Source organism: Vulpes lagopus, chromosome 2 (assembly GCF_018345385.1).
Source record: "Vulpes lagopus strain Blue_001 chromosome 2, ASM1834538v1, whole genome shotgun sequence".
In the NCBI taxonomy this organism is placed as follows: Eukaryota; Metazoa; Chordata; class Mammalia; order Carnivora; family Canidae; genus Vulpes; species Vulpes lagopus.
Window position 1 is genome coordinate 126,062,689 of NC_054825.1, and position 21,247 is coordinate 126,083,935.

General features: G+C 52.7%; 1 protein-coding gene across 11 annotated transcripts in view; it reads left to right on the forward strand.

The window, feature by feature from the left end:
• Positions 1–14,012: 14,012 nt before the first annotated feature.
• The window catches only part of TMEM200A (transmembrane protein 200A), a 58,142-nt gene continuing 50,907 nt past the window's right edge, over positions 14,013–21,247 (forward strand). For 8 of the 11 annotated variants that reach the window (XR_005986288.1, XR_005986286.1, XR_005986284.1 and 5 more), the window contains exon 1: positions 14,013–14,131. The gene's annotated coding sequence lies outside the window, so the exon portion shown is untranslated. The remainder of the gene's footprint in view (positions 14,132–21,247) is intronic. The other 3 variants (XM_041745939.1, XM_041745940.1, XM_041745941.1) reach the window with 2 other exon arrangements.

Sequence of the window (21,247 nt, forward strand, 5' to 3'; positions counted from 1 at the left end):
TTTGTTGAGTGGGAAGTGGAATAAAATCTGGCTGAAAATTAAATGCAGCGCACTCTCAGTGGTTGAAGCCCATGCTGAGTAAATATTCCAATAACGTCTTGATTATCTACAGGTGAGTGAGGCTACTCCCGGGCAGCACGCTCCTGGGCACACGTGTTAGAGGCCTGGTGGCCGTGCAGCCGGCTTTCACCTGTTTGTGGGCAAAGACCGGGAGGGCGTCTTGGGATTGTGCACCGTGAGTGGTGTCCACAGCAGCCCTTGTTAGACACCTTGAAACATGCTCCTGGAAAGCCTTCCAGAAAATAAATGGGCAAAAGATGACATTCTGCTATCTTCTCTACGTTCTTTAGCTCCGGTAACTGAGTGAAATGTTGAAATGTGTGATTATGTGCTTTCCACACCCAGGCGTATTTGCAAATTCAGCTCAATAAATTTCAGATATTCATAAACTATTCTTGTTATTCTATCAACAGACTAAACTTGGCAGAGAAATAAAGTTCCTACAAACCCAAACCACAGACGTGACTCTTGACCAAACATGAAACATTGACCTGGTTTGCGGACAGGCATTCCTAACTCCAGGCTTACGAATAACTGGATGGTCCAAAAGGATCACAGGCCAAGGGTGAATTTCTCTACGAGCATAGGGAAGACTTGTGGACGTGACGGCAGTAGGCTTTTTCTGGGATGAGGAGCTGTAGCTTTCACCAGGTTCTCAAATGACGTTGTATCTAAAATATAATAACCAAGAAAAAAAATGGCTAAGGACCAGAAATTTAGAATCTCCCCCCAACCCCGCAAGATGTTGCTTACAAATCCCAGAAAACAAAATAGTTCAGGTTTATCATGAGATGTTTTTTGGCTACCACGAATAAACTGAGCAGCAGCCTTGGAAAATTAATGTGAAAACATGAAAATGTAATTGCTGAGCAACCTGTGCGTTAACCATCATTTTCAATTAATTTTAACTAAGAATTGGAGGATTTATTTTAATATCTTACCATCACATTTATGATTAAAGTTAATCACTTTAAAACTCACTTTAGAGGCTCTCCAAAACATTGCATGTTTTTGCTTATTCAAGGATTTCTCTTTTAACAATATGAAACACCATATTGTCTTGACAGACTTCCAGAATATTGGGAATGTACACGTTCGTTTCTTTAATGAGAGCTTAAAAAGTGAGACTCTATCGTTAAAAGAAACAAAAATAAGAAAGTCAACCCAATATTCAATATATAGTAAGTTTCATATGAAACTCAATATTTTAATACATTTTAGCTATTTTGGGTAAGAAGTAAGAAGGCAAATAGCTTTCTTGAAAAGCAGCTATAACAAATATTCTTAAAATATCATAAAATTATCAGTGACTTTATCTATAGTGTGTAAAAGAAAATGTTGACCCTATTTTGATAAGAGCATAGCTGGTGAACCTAGAAAATTCAGACTATATTAGGAGGCCTTGATTCAAAACTATTAGGAAAAAAACCTGATTTTTCTAGAATGGAGTCATCTCAGTAATTTTAGGAAACTTCTGGAAAAAAAACAACTTTTTGGAGATTGTAATGGAATTTGATTACTTCTGTGATTATTGTTATTGATTTTTTTTTAATGTACTTGTAGGGTTTTGAGGTAATTTTATTTTGAATCCGGTATAGAATGCAATTTCGGGGATGCCTTATCAATAGCTCTCAGAATCTTCTTCAAACAGCCCTTTTGGCTTAGAAGAGACTTCATTTCACTGAAAGCCCAGACCTTCTCCCTGGGGTGGGGAAGGCGACCGTGTGCCCCGAACCCCCCACCTGGGGCTGGCTCCGGGGCAGCACAAAGCACCTGCCTGCTGAGCCCCCTCCCATGGAGCAGCAGGCACCTGCCATCCTGTCCCCAAGGGGTCAGGGCGGAGGCAGGTGCCTAGCTCCACGGATGAGCAGGGGCCCTGGAAAGAAAGGGGGCATAGCGGAGGGTACTGTCCTCTCCGGGGGTGAGAGGCGGGCTGCTGGGAGGGGGCCGTCTGTCTGTCGGTGCTTAGACACTTAGAGACCAGGCCCGGGAGCTTGGAACCAAACCGGGCGGCGACGCGCTCAGTAGGTTTGCATTTCTCTTATTGCAAGAAGCAGCCATTGAAGTTTTTAGGCAAGAAAATTACTTCATTAGGAATTAATCTGGAGGTTTTATGAAGGAAAAAGGAGGGGGGGGTAGTCAATTCCAGTCAAGGAGCTATTTTTTTTTTTTAAGAAGCTGCGCTAATGAATAAAGATATTAAGGCCTTAGGAGTAAAAGCCCGTGAGAACCAGCTCGGCAGACGGCCATCCGCACCACAGCTTAAAACTCCGGTGTGACTCCCAATGCAAGGGCTTTGAAGGGGACCCTCTTCGCTGACTTTTCCACCCATGAGACTTCGCTCTGCCTCTGGTCACCACCAGGCCTCTGTCCGGGCTGCCCTTACCTGCACCTGCGGCCGGAGCACCTGTTGCCCCAGCGCCAGCACCAGCGCCAGGGCAGCAGGACGGTGGCGCTGCACGTGGATGGGGCCGCTGAAGGCAGCGGGATGTTGCCGACCTCGAGACCTACTGCTGGGCCTGGGCCTCCAACATCCTGCGGCGTGGGTCCCTATCCCAGCGAGCCTCAGGGAGACGGCGCCCTGATCCCAGTCTGCGACCTCGGGGAGCTGTTCTGCTCGGGGAGCCTCGGCCCGAGGCTGGCAGACCGGCCCTCCTTCAGAGCTGTGAGGCTGGAGGAAGTGGGGACGCTGCTCCTCTTCCCGTGTCCCCTCCTGTCTGCTTTGATCAAGGGGTGCCCGGCTCTGGCCCTGGAAGGCCCCGGGGGCGACGCCACCCCCTGAGGTCTGGATGCTTCACAGGGTCCTGCCAAGTCTTGGCTTTCTTGGTGACCAGGACTTCTGAGAGCCCGCCTTCTGTGACTTCCAAGGACGGGTCAGTGCTGCCCTGGGCCCCAGGGGCACTCGACCCCGAGGCTTCCTCAGGTAACTGCAGGTTCCTTCCCCCTGGCTCCTGTACCCATTTCCTCCCATCTGCACCCCACATCCTCCCACCTGCACCCGTTTCCTCCCGCCCGCACCCACTTCCTCCCACCCGCACCCCTCGCCCCCACCGCCCCCGGCCTGCCCTCTGGGTGCCCGCACTGCTTGCCTTCCCAGCTTCTCTGCGGACATGATAGCTGGGGTGCCCACGTCCTCAGGTTTCTGTGGGCCAAGCAAGTGGGGATGTGTTGGACAGATGCGCGGCCTCTCTCCTGACACCCGTTGGCTCGGCGTTCAAGGCCCTCGGCCCACACGCCTTCACCCTGAGATGCCCTACTGCGGCGCGGGCTCCAGCGAGGGGAGCCGAGCGCCCGACCCACTGCTCTTCTCTGGCCTGTTTGCTCAGCGGGTCTGGGCAGCCTTCGCAGGGCCGACCCTCCACTCCTTCACGGGAACTGGCTTTTTCTGGGCAGGTGCCCTTGCTCAAACTCCGGGGAGGACAGGAGCCTTCTAGAACCTAAGCACCTACACATCTAGTTTTGTTTTATTTATCCAGGTTAGGAACCTCCGTATTTCAATAGTTTGAAATAGGTGCCCAGAAATAAGATCGCAGGTTCTGCTTTTTAATTTTTCTTGTATTTATTTTCGAGTGGGTTCTGCACCCCACGTGGGGCTTGAGCTTATGACCCCGAGATCAAGAGTCACATGCTCCACCCCTGGGGACAGCCACATGCCCCTAAAACACAGGATTCTGTCATTGTGCTCGTCGCAGGAAATGAGGGTACGACTTAAAATGATGGGGTTTGCAACGGGAGCTTGAGCCCCCCAAGGCCCTGCATGCCCGGCCCACACTCCTCCTCTCTGGTCCCTCATGGTTCACCTTTGGCCCCTCATCTGCCGGCCACCCTGGCCTTCTGGGGGCCCCACGCATGCCCAGGACATTGCACCACAGAGCGTCTTTGCATCCGCTGGCCTGCGACTGCGGCATGTACTCCTGCCGCCGTGCCTCACCCCATTGGAATAGTCACCTCAAACGTCCACTGCCAAGGAGGCCTGTACTGATGCCTCTACCTTAATCGGCTCTCCTGCTCCAGCTGCGCCTCAGCCTCCCCTGCTTGAGGTCCGCAGGGCACCTATCACCTCCCTTTGCTGTTCTCTAATGACCTCCTGCCCCTGCGGGGTCCGAGTCATTAATGGCAGAGCCACTGGGCCCAGAACAGCACCTGGTGCACGTGAGCGGTAGGGGCTCGTGAGAAATACGCCGAATAAAAGATCAAACCGCTGTTACCACAGTTTATAGTTTCTGACCTTCCCACGGATGGCACCAGAGGCCCCGCCAGCCTTCTTGGTTTTCTTCTTTTATTCTCCTGAGGGTGGAGTTCATCACAAAGCGCTCTGCTGTCAATCCTTTGCCCTTTCCGGCTCTGGGAGGTTCCCTTGCCCATGGAACTGCAGGGAGGAACTAAGCAGACGATCAAATACTCACTGGTTTGCCCTAAATAATTCATATTTCATATGCTCTCAAACCCGAGCGACTCATCCCAAGGTTGCTGAGCATCTAATTTTGCAAGGGATTCACAAACAATTTCATCAAAATATTCGCTTGGCTGAGGAAAGTGGATTTTTACCTTTATACTTACTGTGCCATGAGCCAGGAGCCTACGTCGGATCATTAGATGGAGATTCATGACTTCTTTGCTGGACTGTGTTTTGTCTTTACAAGTCCCTGTGATCTTAAAAATTTTCTCACCGGTCATCTTTACATTTCAATAAAAAATAAAAATATTTCCTCTGCTGCCCAGCAAAATTGCAGGTCCGGTAAGCCGGCCTTTGTTAGCCTCTGGGTTTGCAGGAGCCCCTTGCACACCGATCCCTCTTCCCCTGTAACCACTTCCCAGAAGACCGTATTCTCGCACAGGAGGGGGCTGAGGAGCCAGACGGGAGACCTGTGGCCTCGTCCCCGCCCCAATGCGGGTAGGTTGTCAGGTCCTGGGCAAGTTAGACTCTGAGCACCAACACTCCGGGGTCTATCTTTTCTCTCAAGGTTGAAAAAGTAACCTCGAAACCTCTAGCGGGCGACGGATTGGTCCGTGAGCGAGAATCTACAGGAGCACCGCACGCTTGATAAGACGTCGTAGAAGAGCATCGTTCATGAGCGCAGTTGGGTAAACATCGTAAACGCGTTGCTCTCGGATTTTTTTGGTTGGCACACGTCAACTTTTGTCTAAAATAGTTAATGAGGAAGCTGGCAGGAAAAGAAAAAAGCTTGATTTGACATGAATTTGAGGAATGAGGACTTATTTTGTCAGTTGGAAAAAGGAATGCTATGTTGGACTCCAGGCTAGTTAACAAGGCTAATTTCTCTAATGGCAATAACGTGTCACTTTTTATTTTTTACATCATCTGAAAGTCTCTAATCTAATCCATTTATGGAAAAAAGTTGTGCTCTCCCATAGAGGCAGAAGAGTTTAATCAGATAATGCTCCTGCTAGCAAGATCTCAAAGAATCAAGCCAATATGACCTTGCCTTTTCCCTCATTTTGAAGTGAATTATTCTTTCATACACTGAAAAGATGGAAAGACAATGAAACGGCAGATTGGTTGCCCTTGCCAGAAGATTCCATAGAACTTTCTTTCAGGAAGGTTTTAATTCAGATTCCACATCTCCAGTAAGGATTATAAAAATTCTGTATTTTAGTTAATGAATTATAAGGTGAAACCTGGTGTTTAAATTCGTTGTTGTGCGGGTATATGCCAGGTTCAAAGAAAAGTCTGAAAATACGCACAGGAGCTTCCTAAATCGGCCATTTATCAGTAGGATCTGTCTGTTGCCAGGTCCGCATTCTTAATGATATCGTTATTTTAAGAATATTATTATAAAATTAATACACGGTTGTTAGAAAAAAATGGAAGGAACAGAATTGCTTGTATGAAATAAAAATTGGAATGATTCAGCCTCGCGCTCACTGGTGGTCTCCGTTGGTAGTCGGTACGTGTCCCTCTGTGCTCCCACCCTATACGCACCCGTGCTCACACTTTAACACAGATGGGGTCACGCTGTACAAGATCTTATACACCTGCTTTTCGCACTTGCTAGTACCTCTCTGGCGTCCATGCATATCCCTAGGGATGGGCCTTTTCTGTTTAGGGCTCCGTGATTTTCCACTGCATGAGCATACGGTGACCTGACTGGTCTCCCATGGAGGAGCACAGAGATGCTCTCCTGGTTTCACTGGGAGGAGGCTAAGAGTTCTTCTTCTTCTTCTTCTTTTTTTTTTTTTTTAAAAGATTTTATGTATTTATGAGAGAGAGAGAGAGAGAGAGAGAGAGAGAGAGAGAAAGAGACAGGCAGAGGGAGAAGCAGGCTCCATGCATCGATCCCGGGTCTCCAGGGTCACGCCCGGTGCTGAAGGCAGGCGCTCCACCACCGAGCCACCCAGGGGGCCCACGGCTAACAGTTCCTGAGAACGCAGCCTCCCGTAGCAGCCTGCGTGTCTCTAGCTGGTTCCTCTCCTCACTCACTTGTGTGAGCCGCGGGAGCCTCCGGGGCTCTCAGGTAATTCAGCATATGGGGGATGGGGTGGGAATTTAGTACTCACTCTCGAAGACTCTCGTGAAGAATTAACACATATAAAATGCTTAGAATTGTGCCTATCTCCTAAGTATCTCTGAAGGTTTGCTGTGATACTTCTGTTCCTATGGACAAGACCGCAATCCATTGCTTTTAAGTATATATCTGATTTTTAACTCATAAATAAATAAATAAATAAATAAATAAATAAATAAAACTCTTAAATAAATCAGATGTTTTTGAGGACACAGAATTAGACTGTAGTGAAAACAGACAATGAACCCTTAGTCTTCATTTCTTATTTAGCAGAAAAAAAATAGAAAAGGCAGTGCAATGCTCCGCTCACTGAATACCAGTGAACAGAAATACGTATTTTTCTGAATTTCTCCAACTCATCGTTACTCCCAACGTCCTGGTGCAGTCCACCATCTCCCCTTACCTGGGCTGTTATAAACATTATACCATTTTTGCCTGCCTGCTTCTGAGTTTCTCACCCCTTCCACAAAACCTCTACCCCTTCTGTCGAAGGGATATTCCGATGTTCCCTAATTTCTCCAGGACTAAACCTAAACTCCTTAACCTGGAGTGGAAGCCCCTCTGTGAGCTGGTCCCTGTCTATCTGTCCAAATTCCCCTTTACAGCTCTGGCTTATTTCCACGCCCCTCCCGTGCTGGCCTTACCTACACTCCTCTGAATGTGCCACCGTGTTTTCTCCTGTGGAAATTGCACACACAGTTCTACCTCTTTGAATTCAGTCCCCTGTGTCCGCCCTTTGAAGCCTCCTCGTCTCTTCAGACCCAAATCTTGTATCCCCATGTCTTTGAAACCTCCTTTGAACTATAGCTCCCCAAAGGATTTCTGACAACCCCTACTTTATATCATCATTTTGTACCCCTGTTAGGGCACTTTTCATATTGTGATCATATGCTTATGAAAGTGCCCAAACACACCAGACCACAGAAAATATATCCTTTTTGTATGGCCCTAACTGAATATAATGTCCTAGGCATTATGTGAGTGCTTTCTGAATTAAAAAAAAAAAAAAAGAACAATCTAAAACTGAATTTCTACTCGTATTTTATTACAAGTCTGTTTCCTTAGATGTGGAGGTGTGGTAGGGCTGGGGGAAATGCATCTACTTTTGGGGATAGGCTAAAATCTCTCAAATAACCACCTGGGACTTCAAAGCAGCTTAACATGAATCATGTGAGTGAATGTTGAATAAGCCCTGAACGAGGGATAAAAAGACACGGGTTCTCGTCATGCCTCTGGTGCTGTCTAGTTGCACGACCCTGAGATAGGCACTGAACCTGTGTTCATAGATGGAAACATGAGCTGAAAGGACTGGTATTTAAAGAACTCAAAAGTTATTTTTCCAATAATTTTTAAAAAAATGAATACAGTGTCTTCAAGAGAATTTGGCCTGCTTAAGTTCATTATAGCTCATTCCTGCTTAGAAACAGGTGTTTCCAGATTAGAAGCGGCACAGTAAGCAATGGTCCCAAGTGTCAAAACTCATTAAATGACTATTGTAATAGAACAGATGATCAGGCTTGACATTTCTTTTGAAAAATGAATATGTCAACATTTCCTCATGTTTTGAAATAAGCATGTGAAAGGGTATTCCCAGGGCTCCTAAATAGCACGATTTAAACCACATTCTATTTTACCAACATTGTGGCTTTATGAGAGACTATATACATAAGTGCAAATGGTTACTATTTACCAAATCAGCCTTACATGTGTACAGATTTTTGTTGGTAGTAAAATTAAGGCATCTAGGTATTTGTAAACATATTAGAATTCAAAATACCAAATCATCTTACTCTAATTTAATAAAAACAGATCTCATAAAATTGTCAAGGAAGAACTTAATCTTCTTTGCTCTAGAGCATAATTATGGGTGGAGAAACAGCACGCTGGAAGAGGATTTGCAGGGTATTAAAATCTTATTTTATTAACTAATTTTAATGTGATTTGACTGAGCAGAAATTATTATTATTTATTTATTTATTAGGAAAAGAGAGAGGGAAAGGACAGAGGGAGAGGGAAAGAGAATCTTAAGCAGATTCCATGCCCAGTGTGGAGCCGGACACAGGGCTTGATCTCACAACTCTCTGAGATCATGACCTGGGCCAAAAATCAAGAGTTGATTGCTTACCCAACTGAGCCGCCCAGGTGCCCCAATTGAGCAGAAATTAAAGACTAAACTGTTTTACAATATATATTCACCGTGCCCAAGAGCGTGACGCCGAAAGGGCACCCCCTCTTTGGTAAAGGATGTAGCGCTCACAAGGTGGTTGAGGTGCTTGTTGAACATTGGACACATGCCAGGCTAAGAGCTTTGCAAATGCTGTTTATTCTCATTGGATCCTTGAAACGGCATTATAGGGACATATCGTAACCATTGACACTTTATGGGTGAGGAGATGTGAAAACCAGTTTGAGATGCGGAAACCAGTTGTCTGATTCGAGAGCCTTTGCTATCCCTCTAACACCGCACCACCATCACCAAGTAAAGCAGCTGCGCTGAGGCATGCGGGTGCACCTCCGGGAGAGACTGAAACGAGCTGGGATAAAAGCAAGTAAACGGTGTCCTTGGGCAGGACAACTTCTCAAATTGTAACACGCTGAGTAATCACTCGAGGATGTTATAACTGCAGAGTCTGACCCCGTGGGTTGGGGCTGAAGCCTGAGATCCTGCTCTTCCAACAACATGGCTGTGGAAGGTTTCCGTCCCCAGACCACACTTGGAGCAGCCAGGCCCGGCCGCCCTCCGGTTCAGTACCACGGACAGTGGAGCAGGTGCCTCCGTCACCCCCTTCTCCATTACTTGGGTCAAATGCCTAATTATCTTTTGTGGGTAGATTCTGGTAACAAAAGAGTCAGGAACTTTCTGAGAAAGTACTTCCTGGACTGCCAGTGGCCATGAAGCGATCCTCCGCACCTATAACTACGAAGCTGTTCAGAGGAAAGAATTGGGGCGTTAGAAGAAAACCAGGTATCCCCCCCGCCCCCGCTTTGTATTTTTAGAAGGTATACTGCTAGTGCTCCTGGGGTAAAAGTAATCTAATCATCAGGTGTCTCATCAAATAAGGAGGTTAATACAGAATTTATAAAATAGTTAGGTAGTAGTATCAGCTGCAAAGTTATAAAACCTCTATTTGAGAAGGGTTAGTACTCTCACTTGCATGTTTAATGAAAGGAAATTAGCAACATCTTTCTGCTGCTAAATATACTGGACTATTAGTCAATTTCACATAATGAGAAAGAAATATTAAAAATGTGGCTGAATGCTATTCAGAATCACAGGGAAATAAAATGACATTACAAATTTACTTATAAATGTATTTCTATTTTCCTTTCCCCTGTATTCCTTCTACCTAGTTCCAAATTTTATTTTACTCTTTAAAAATTGAGGTTCATGTTTTTAAGATTTATTTATTTATGTATTTATTCATGATAGACACAGAGAGAGAGAGAGAGAGAAGCAGAGACACAGGCAGAGGGAGAAGCAGGCTCTATGCAGGGAGCCGGATGTGGGACTCGATCCCAGGACCCTGGGGTCATGCCCTGAGCCGAAGGCAGCCGCTCAACCCCTGAGCCACCCGGGTGTCCCTACCTCATTTCAAATTTTAAAGATAAAATCACATAACTCATTTTCTTTAATTGACTTTGTCCTTTTTTACCCCTTATTTTGAAACAGCAATCATGGCTTCCAGCAGAGACATCTTGGGGCCTTAAGACTATCAATCTATTTCACAGCTGGAGCAAGCAATTCAGATAAAAATCTAGCAAGCAATTGCATTTGTTTTCCATGGAAGATATTTTTTTAGTTTTTGGTTGACGACCTCTTCTCAGGTCTGGAGATGCTATGGGCTACATTTATGGCAAATGAACATGGGCGTAATCACACAGAAACTTACTTTGTGAGAGGCCTTCCCTTAGCCTTGTTACATGATCTACTTAACATACTTATTCTTTTTATTCCAATGTGTATTTCCAAAGCGAATTTGCTAAAAATGTGTTGCCACCCATTGGGCTTACATTTATAGATACCAGGAGCGAAAATTTAGATCTTCATATTTCAAATTTTTTTCTCAAGTTATTTCTTGATTCTAAAGGAAGAATCTTTTTTTTTTTTTTTTTTTTTTTTACTTTAAAGCAAGTTTGGGATGTGTGCGTGTTTCAATATGTATTGCCAATCTATGTCATGGGGGAGAAGTATCTTATATGTGTCGTCCCATTCGATTTGCACAGAAACACTTTGAAATAGGTCCTTTGTTCCTACTTAAGGAATGAATTGAGGTTCAAAGTTCCTCTGCCAGTAGTGTTTGTAGGTAGGTGAGCTTGAACCACAGAGATGCGTGCTGTCTTCTCAGGATGCTCTCATAAGATGGGCTTGTTCTAGTGCCAGTTCACCAATCTCGTAAGGACGGGGCAAGGATGGTGTGTGTGAAGTGCAGTGCAGGCTGGCGGTGAGAGGCCCCAACTGCTATTTCAAAAGCAGATTTGGAGCTAAATTCAAAATCCATTACCAGTGGTGTTATCCTCACTGGGCTTTTTTCAGATGGACAGACACTGGCCATTAACAAAGATTAAATAATTAACCCGGGCTTGCCTTCAGCACTCAATGCCAGGAAAGAATTTATGACGAATATCCTGGGAGTTGCTTGGTCTGCTGGATTGCAGACAGTCCTCTATTTATAGGACATCTTACCTTGGTCTTTTCTGAGACAAAAAGTATTTTTATTTTTTAATTTTTTTTAAGTTCAGCTTTAAAAATAGTAAGTATTTTTAAAGGAAATGTAAATAATTCCCTTTGGGTGGTCTCACATGGTCCCTTTCTGCTGCTGCTCCTTGTTGCTGGAATCACTGAAATCTAACTTCAGAAATGAGGGACCATCAACATAGAATGGGATTATTTGTTCTTTCATGGCCCTTGTCACATGCTCTTTGAGAAAGGCTCACTCATCGACCTGTAGGGTGGTGAGATGGCCATTTTAAATGTCTCCCCACTTGTATTAGAGGCAATGTCAGATCTGATGATCTCTATGGACAGTGGGAACCTGTTATTCTCTGGAAACCTAGTGAACATTACCAGACGATGGCTCCTCTCCGGAGCTTTATAGAAAAATGTGGTTTTATAAATATAGAGAGCTACAACTAGAGGAAAGTCCCAGTGGAATCACAGTCCTCAGTGGAGTGTCCGGAAACCAAGAGAACTAGGCAAGTGGCGGTGGCCTAACCAGTACTAGATACAGGGGGGGTAAAAATAGGACCACAGATGGTGTATTAGTGTGACTTATTTCTTCACCTACCTCCCCGCTTTTTTTTAGTTTAGTGTTTTTTTTTAACATTTTGATGGTGAGATTTTTTTTTTTTTTTTTACTAAAAATGCCTAATCTCCAAATTCTCCTAGTTAAGGCAGGAGGACTGAACCCCAGGAAACCCATTTCCACGGTGTGTCCTCATTGCCGGGTCGTGTCCGAATTCCACAATGTGCGGCCTTGCACGGCATCCCCCACCCCCCCGCCTTCCTGTCCCCAGGACACGAGCACCTGTCACCCGAGGGCCCATCACCCCAGGTACACTCGGGAGGCCCGCGGGTGTAGCCCCCTCCTCGCGGGCCTGATGCGCTCGGCACGCGTCAGCGTCGCGGCCCGACTGGGAATCCGCGGGTGTAGACGAGACTTTATTTATCATTGCGGTGGCCCCACGTGGTCAGGCTACAGCCCGCCTCTGCCGCGCGACCGCACGTGGCTGCCGCCAGGGTTCCCCGCGACCCCCCACCCCCGCCCCCACTCCCACTCTCTCGGGGCTCCTTCCGGGCGGACCCCCACTGCCGGCTCCCTTGGTGTAGACCGGGCTCCGCTCAGCCCCCGCAGCGCCCGAGCAGCCCGCCAGGGGGCCCCCGCCCCTCCCTCCCTTGCCCCTCCCTCCCTTGCCCCTCCTTCCCCTACGCGCCCCTCCCCCTTCCCCGCCCCTCCCCCGCCCCCACCCCTCCCCTTCCGTCTCCGCCCCCGTCCGTCCGTCCCCTTCTCTCCCCGCCCCTCCACTCCACGCCCCCTCCCCCTCCCTTTCCTGTACCCTCCACTCCCCGTCCCATCGCCTCCCCTTTTCGCCCCTCCCCTCCGCTCCCCGCCCCTTCTCCCCTCCTCCTGCCCCCTCCCCTCCCTGTACCCTCCCGCCCCCTCCCCTTCTTCCCCGCCCCGCCCCTCCCCTCCCGTCCCCTCCCCTCCTTCCCCGCCCCACCCCTCCCGTCTCCGCCCCCTTCTCTCCCCGCCCCTCCCCTCCACGCCCCTTCTCCCTCCCCTCCCGCCCCCTCCCTTTCCTGTACCCTCCAGTCCTCCTCCCATCGCCTCCCCTCTTCGCCCCTCCCCTCCCCTCTTCGCCCCTCCCCTCCGCTCCCCGCCCTCTCCCCCCCCCCGTACCCTCCCTCCTCGTCCCATCCCTTCCCCTCCCCGCCTCTCCCCTCCGCTCCCCACCCCTTCTCTCTCCCCCTCGCCCCCTCCCTTCCCCTCCCCGCCTCTCCCCTCCGCTCCCCGCCCCTTCTCTCTCCCCCTCGCCCCCTCCCCTCCCCTCCCTTCCCCTCCCCTCCCCTCCCTTCCCCTCCCCTCCCCTACGCGGCGGCCGAGGCGGGTCCGAGGGGCGTGGGCCCGGCGTCGGCTCCCGGGAGGCGGGGGTCGCGGGGGCGCCCTGCAGCTCCTCGGCTCGGGACCCCGGCCCGGCGCAGGCGGCTGCGCGCCCTCGGGTGGGTGTGTCCGTGTCGCGCGGCCTCCGGCCCCGAGAGGCGCTTCCGCGCGGCTCCTCCGTCCCCACCGCCAGGCTCTGCCCGCGGCCGTCCCGGAGCCGCGAGTGGAACCGGGGACGGGGGGGGCTGCGGGGCCCGGGAGGGGCGGGGAGGGGCGGGGAGGGGGCGCCCCGGGGCGGGGGGGCAGGGGGGCGGCGGCGGGGGCCGCGCGGCGGCGACACCGGCCGGACCCGGGTCCCCAGCGCGCGGTGACGCTCCTGGAAGCCCGCCCCCGCCCCCGCCCCCGCCCCCGCCCCGCCGGCGCTCGGGCGGGTGCTTCGCCGGGTCCGGCTGGAGCCGCGCGGAAAACTTTTCCCCGCAGCCCCCGGGGCCCTTTTGTCTTCCTCGCGGGCGGCGACGACCCCGCGGCCGCTGACCTCCAGGGCACAGGCGCCCGCGCTCCGTGGCGCACCCCCCACCCCCACCCCGCCCAGGTAGGGCGCCCGGGTCACCGCCCCCGGACCCCGAGCCCGGACCCCGGACCCCCGCCCCCCCCCGGACCCCGGACCCGGACGCCCTCCCCCCTGGACCCCGTCCCCGGCCCCCTTCCCCTCCCCCCCACCGTCCCCGCCGCCCCCGCCGGCCGCCCCCTCGTCTGACTCATCGGGCCGCGGTGGCCGCGCCGGGGCGGGAGGGAGCCGGCGGCTCCGAGATTCCTGCGGACGCCCCCCCCCCGCCCCGCCCCGCCCCCGCCCGCCTCCCGAGGCGCCCGACGCCCCGACTGCTCCCGCGCTGACCGTCCCGGGAGGGAGCCCGCCGGAACCCCGCGGCCGCGCGCCCCGCACAGGTGAGGGCAGGGCAGGGCAGGGCAGGGGGGAGGCGGGCGGGCGGGCGGGCAGGGGGGTCGCTCCTTCCCGCGCCCCCGCCGCGGCCGCCGGAGCTGGGGTGAGCGCGGTCGCCCGAAGTTTGGGGCGCAAAGCGGGTCCGCCGCTGGCGTGGGACCCCGGCCCACGGGGGGCGGGGGTGGGGGAGCCCGGAGCCCGCCGCGGCCCCGACTACACCCTCCTTTGTCTCGGCCCCGGGTCGGCGCGCTCCGCGAGGGCGTCCGCGGCCTCGTCCCCGGCGGAGCCCGGCGGCTGCGGGCAGTCGGTCCCCGGAGCGCGGAGTCCGGAGCGCGGAGCCCTGAGCGCGGTGCCCGGAGCGCGGCCCCTGGAGCGCGGTGCCCGGAGCGCGGTGCCCGGAGCGCGGCCTCCAGAGCGCGGTGCCCGGAGCGCGGCCCTTGGAGCGCGGTGCCTGGAGCGCGGTGCCCGGAGCGCGGCCCGCTGGAGCGATGTGCCCGGAGCGCGGTGCCCGGAGCGCGGTGCCCGGAGCGCGGCCCCCAGAGCGCGGTGCCCAGAGCGTGGCCCCTGGAGCGCGGCCCCCGGAGCGCGGTGCCCGGAGCCGCGCCGCTGGCACCCACGCGGGCGGGCTCAGCTCTGCGCCCCCCTGTGTCGTCCTAAGGCCGGGCCTGGGGACGAGCCGAGTGCGCGCGTGAGATGCGCGTGGTCACGGCCCGGGAGGCGGTGGCGCGTCCCGCCTGCAGTTCGCCCCCCGCGTGCACCCCGGGGCCCCTCGTCGGCCGCTTCAGCCCCGAATACATTGCGTGAAAGCGTCCCTTGACCTCGTGGTTTCCTCTGGAGAGGCTCGGGGGCCGCTGTGGACGACCGAGGACCTTGCAGGAGTGGAGTGGACAGCTGCCCTTGGCCGTAAGCGCGGCCGCCCTCGAGGCTTTACAGTCCAAGCAAGTTCCCACGCGCGGCCGGAGGGCTTCGGGGGAGAATATTAGCAGCCCCTGTAACAGCTGTTGGCATAGCTGGTTGGGCAGGCCTTGCATCGTAGAAACACTTGTTATCAAATGACCTTCCGTTCGTGTTGGGGCTGCTGATGCTAGAACATATTACCATTCGGTGAAAAAGGGGCTGCATTTTGAAACTTTGGTTTTCCCACTGCTGTTCATTGGTACAGAAGCGTATCTGCATGTGGTGTCAGCCTTTCCAAACGGCCTAGGTGAAGAATAGGAGTCCTGAACAGAGAATAATGTTTTCATTAAGCAGAAACAATGGTTAAATGTTTTAGCGGTTTAACGTTGTGGAATTTTTTTTTTTTTTTACTCTTAAAAATATATGTGTTAGGACTGATCCTCTCTCACCAAGTCCCACTAGAGAGCTCGTAATTATGGGATGATTTAGCTATAATGTGTAACCCCTGTGACAATTAGCTTTGTATGCTAGGCTGGGAAAGCCTTCAGTGAAAGAGGGAGTTGTCGCGTGGGAAGTCTTTGTGTGTGGCTTCCAGGCCGTCAGCGCGGAGAGGATTTACCTGTTGCGTCTGAGTCGGGTCCAGGTTAAGTGCCATGTGGTCTCCCAAAGGCAGCACCCGTAATCGGAAGGGATTCTTCAGGAAGGACCATTGTGAGGAAGGATGGCTGCACTTATTTTAACTTACAAGAATTTTTAGGGAAGCTTTTGAAAGCTCCAAGAGCTACATTGCTATAGTCGGATGTGTGTGGTTTCAGAATTTTGACAACGGCTCACCCGGCAGAGGAAGATAACTACCAACCCGTACGGGGAGCGAATCTGAGCTGATTGTTTAACTGTTCATTCCCCTGAAGATTCTCAGCCTAAAGGCAAAGAAATGCATACTCAGCTCAGGAAAATAGAGGAGTAGGAGGTTAAAAGCAGATGTCACCTTTTACATTTCTTAAGCAGAATTAGTAGAGGATGAATTAATAAGTTCTCATAATAATGCATTTATTAAACAGAATATATAGCCTAAAAAGGGAAGGCGGTCTTAAATTTCTTTATTATCTCTCTTCCTAAGTAGGAGACCGCATGGGACCTCTTCCTTAAGCAAAGTGCATTTGGAAAAAAAACAAAAAAAAAAAACAAAAAAAACAAAAAAAGAAGCTTGTGTGGAGACCAAGAAAATGAATCTGCAGTGAGATGGACCCTTTGTGTTATGAAGGGATATATGACCTGCAATTTTGCTAAATGCATCCGTTCAGGACTTAAGAGGTTTTGTCTGCTGACATAGATGTGCTCCGGCTCTCGGAGAACACAGTGAGCACATGTGGGGTGCCCTGCTAGCCGGGGGACTGTGAGATCGCCGCTCCTATAGGAACCTAGAGTCTGGGGGGGGGTGCCTGGAAAGTGTGCACAGATCCTTCCACACCTGGGATGCTCTTTGAGCATCAGGGGCCTGGCGGGTTGCAAAGGACTCTGGAGGGAGGCTTGGAAAACCCACGTTGTCATCTGACCAAGCCGCTGAGTGGCCTCTGTGCCCCCTCATCCCCTCATGGACAGGTTGAGAGCTTTGGTCCATGGTCTCTCTTTTCAAAGTACTTCATGATGCGTTCTGGTGGAATCGAGAGGGAGGAGTCAGAACATGGTTTGGGAAGGGTGCGGTTAGTAGAGTTGGGGTCAGGGGAAGACAGGCTGGAGGCCATGCCGGACCCGGGGAAAGGGTTATAGTGGTGCTGACACGAGGCAAAGGAGGCCTGGCCCATCATTGATTATCTGAGCTCATGAATAAAATACAACTCTTACTTAGTCCTGAATGGTTTTCGGTGAATTTTCACAAATGATGGCGACTGATTTTTCACAACATCGCCAAGGGCTAATTAGGGCAGAACGGCGATGAAGCTGGCACTAATACTGCAAAGCACGTTCGCACCAGGAGCCCATTAAGGCCAAGGAACACCGTTCTGCTCTATGCCCCGTTGCCTTTCTGCAGAATTGTAGAGAATAGGAGAAGCTAGAACGTGCTTAGGAAACCCTGTATTGGGATCCCTGGGTGGCGCAGCGGTTTAGCGCCTGCCTTTGGCCCAGGGCGTAATCCTGGAGACTCGGGGTCGAATCCAACGTTGGGCTCCTGGTGCATGGAGCCTGCTTCTCCCTCTGCCTCTCTCTTTCTCTCTGTGTGACTATCATAAATAAATTAAAAAAAAAAAAAAGGAAACCCTGTGTTCATGGGTCAGAGAGATAAGGCTGGTGTCTGATTTTGGTGCAGGTTCACATTTCTGCATAAAACATTTAGGTTGTGTTCTGGAAGGTAAGTCTCCAGTGAGGAGATCGAGGCCTCCCGGAATGTCGTGATTCGTATCGTTGATGAGCACACAGATTATTTCTGTGTGCTCCCTCCCCGCCTCACCCCCTCCCCTTCCCCAGCAGGAATTCTAGGGGTTTGACTATGACAGCGTCATTGCGAGCTTTGATGCTCACAAGGGCTTTGAGTGCAGCTGGGAAAGAAAATTCTCCTATAAAGGTGGGGTTTGAGGGCTGTGCTACTGCTAATGGGATCTGTTGTAGCAGCAAGTTGTGCTGGGGTGAAATTACACAGGAGTTGTGGGAATGTGAGCAAGGTGTGAGGATGAGGATGTCTACATCCCCTCCCACTCTACCCTCCTCTCTGCCCGAAGCACCAAGGGTGGACGAGTTCCCTCCCACCCACCCCACCCCATGTTCCTGGCCAAGTGAATTGGTCAGGACTCACCTGATTGTCTGTATGAGGAACCTCTACTTAACTATGTTAAGCAAAAAAGGACTTATTGGCTCATGTGACTGGAAGGTCCAACGGTAGACCTCGCTTGAGTCATGGCGAGAACCCAGAGACTCACGAGGCTTTGTCGGGGTTCTTTCTCTCTCTCTCTCTCCTCGTTTCTAGCTCTTTTCTGTCTGGGACAGCTTCATTCCGTGTGCTGAGAAAGCTGACTTTCAAGCAGTTTGCAGCCTGAATTCTTGGGCTTTTGAGCCATAGAAAAGAGGTCTTGTCTTTTCCGGGTTCTGCTTCTAGAAATTTCTTGGAAGGGCTCTAATTGGCCCTGCCTCAGTGGCCGTTGAATCCGCCCGCGTCCGTCAGAGAGTATGATGGGGGCCGTCTAGCTGGGGGGCCTCCAGCTGTGTGCATGGTGCTGGTGGTGGGGTGAGGACCTGGAGGCTGGTGGTGACACCACGATGGACACTCTTTGTCGAGATCACAGAGAGGTGTGGTTCTCCGAAGCTGATGATGCCGATGACCAAAAACGACATGTCTGTTGTGGAGGAGAATTGTCCCCTCCTGTTTTGGGACAGACCCCCCCTGAACAGTGATGTGGAGTCTGCACATGAAGGCAGCTCAGGTGCCCGTGACATGCAGATTCCAAAAGTGCAACCCTCTTTCCAACCAAGGCAAAGCCCGGTGATGAAGGAACACCCTTCACGCCTAGACTTCACTGAAAGACTCGTGCTTGCGGCCTATCTCCGTTTATCTATATCTACACGCTTCCACTAAGTATCACCCTGCTTTATCTGCAGCCTAGTGAGCTCACCCTCAGAAGCCCGGGGTGTCTAGGGATCATGAGGCTGGAGACCCCCTACTTCGGGCACTACAGCTGTAGCCAGGGCTTGAGTGGGAGAGAGAAGAGGCGCACACAGTGCCGACGGGCGGGCGCTTCCCTGGGTCTGTGGGAGGTGGCCAGGGGAGGCCCAGGCGGTGTTATCACCCCGGGCTGACAGGTTATCACGGGCACCAACCCTCGCCAGGACCTCCCTCGTCCGCCGGTCCTCGTGGAGGCCGTGTGGGGCGAGGACCCTGGGGGTTAGGGACACGCGGCTCTGGGTCTGTGGGCCGCCACCGGTGGGAGAGATGTGTGGAGGGGCCACTTTCTACTCGGCACCCAAAGCAATGGGAGCTCCGGGGAGATGGACCGGGGGGCTTGGGTGCTCAGTGGCGGTGCTGGCGGTCGCGGGTCCCTGGGGTGGGGTCTGCGGGGAGCAAGGAAGCTGTGCGAGGGCAGCTGACCGGGGCCAGCTCAGAACAGGGGCCACCGCCCTGCCTCAGCCCCCCTCCCCCCCAGGAGGCCGCTCCTCCGGGGAGACCGGGTCCTGCCAGCTGTCAGGCGTTGTCAGGACACAGCAAAGAGCGGCCGCCCTGCGCCTCGGGGATGAGATCTGCACCAAGTCCTCATTACGGGGAATATTACGGCTTTTCTCCCCGTTTTCAGCCAGGAACTCGAGGCTCAAAAGGGCCGGATGACCCTGGAGCCAGACTAGAGACAAGGCGCCGTTACGGAGCCCCGTTGTGCCTGCGTCCAGACCCGGTTCTGGGCCTTTGGGGAGCCCTCCGTGGGGCCAAGGCCGTGGGGAGTCAGCGGGGCATGTGGCTGTGCAGGGAGCCTGGGAGCTCATGCGTGTCACCAGGGTGGGAAGGACTCGTGCAGCACGATGGATCCGGAGCCAGGGATGCAACCACCCAGCGGGGTTTCCCCTCCGCGGGGATCTGTCTCTATGTAGGACACAGACGTCAGCGAGTCAGGTGTTTGGGGGGCTTCATTTTAGGCCCTGATTCCTGTTGCAGAGGAGGGACCTCTGCCGGCTGCCATGGCCTGAGTTTACCTTTGTGTGGACAGACACTCTGCCCTGAAATATGATGAACAGGTACGGAGGGAGGGGGAGGGAGGGAGGGAGGGAGGGTGGGTGGGCAGGAGGGAGGCGCTCGCACAGGCTGAATGGAGGAGGAACATGGGTCACTCTGTGGCCGTAAGGGGCCGGTGCTTGACGATGCTGCTTAATGGATGAACCTGCTGACCCGTGGAATATGAGCCACATCGTGTCGCTCCCAGCCGACGCGATCACAGTCATCTGCTCAGACACGTGACCATATGTGTTGTCATGTGCATTGGACTGTGTGTGTGTGTGTGTACAGTAAGTGGAAAGCGGATGTGAAGGTAGATAAAAGTATATATTTTAGGCCTATTTGTGAGAACTCAGAGCCGTCACCTTGGGGGAGGGGAAATAACCACCCAGGGAACTATTAAAGCAACCCAGTAGAATAATATGTGTTGGGCAGTGCGGGTTTCTCAGTGGTTAGCGCCGCCTGCAGCCCAGGGCATGATCCTGGGGACCCGGGATCGAGTCCCACATCGGGCTCCCTGCATGGAGCCTGCTTCTCCCTCTGCTTGTGTCTCGGCTTCTCTCTCTCTGGGTCTCTCATGAATAAATGAATAAAATTTTTAGGGGAAAAAAAATAATACATGTTTAGGGTTCAAAGGATTTTTCAGAGAGCAGCGCAGATCCCAGTGTCGGCGACTGTCCTGATGTCCACGCTGAACGGTAGCAGTGGAGCGGGCGGAGATGAGCAAGAGCGGGCCTGTCCAAAACCTGGGTGGTCAAGCCAGAAGGCGCTCAGGAGGAAGAGGGTTCTGAAGGCCCCGCATGAGCAGAGAGACGACAGGGGAGCATGTAGGATTACGAACTTCTTGCCTGCCCTGTGGCCAGAGGCCTGGGAAGCACCCACGGGGAGCAGTGGAGGAGGTCGGCCGTCCGGAGTCGCGGGGTGTCGCCAAGGGGCGTGAGAAGGCACTTAGCACAGGATCTCGAGGTCGGGGCTCGTGTTCCGGGACTTGGGGGAAGGTCACAGGAGCAGGAACAATCCCGTGACTTTGTCCTCATCAGCGTGTCTGACGGAGACAAGGCTGCAGCTGGCACAGAAGCACATTTGGGGGAAATCTGCTGTGGGCGGGTGTGACCCCCAAAGCTCTGCTTCTGTCCTGAGCCACCGTGGGCACAGAGTGGCCTCGTGCGGGAGAACGGCGGGGCAGGGGGCAAGCGCCAGGCCAGCGTGGGGTTCGGGTGGCTCCGCTGCTCGCGAGCTGGAGGTTCCATCTGAGGCTCCTCCCGGTTCCGTTGCAGGAGGTGCCTGCTCGTGCATATTGCTCTTAGGCGTCACTGAGGTGTCGCGACACGAATCTATTTCACAGTATTTATTAGATGCCACCGTCTGCTAGGCACTGGGCTAGACTCTGCGGATGTCGGGGTGACAGGGACCTCAAGAAGTTCACGATGTGGGGGAGCCAGACGTTGGCCGGTGCCCACAGCCAGCCACCCCAGCGCTGAGCAGGGGTGCGGGTAGGTAACGCCCGCCTGGCCCGGACTAGCCGTGCTGAGGA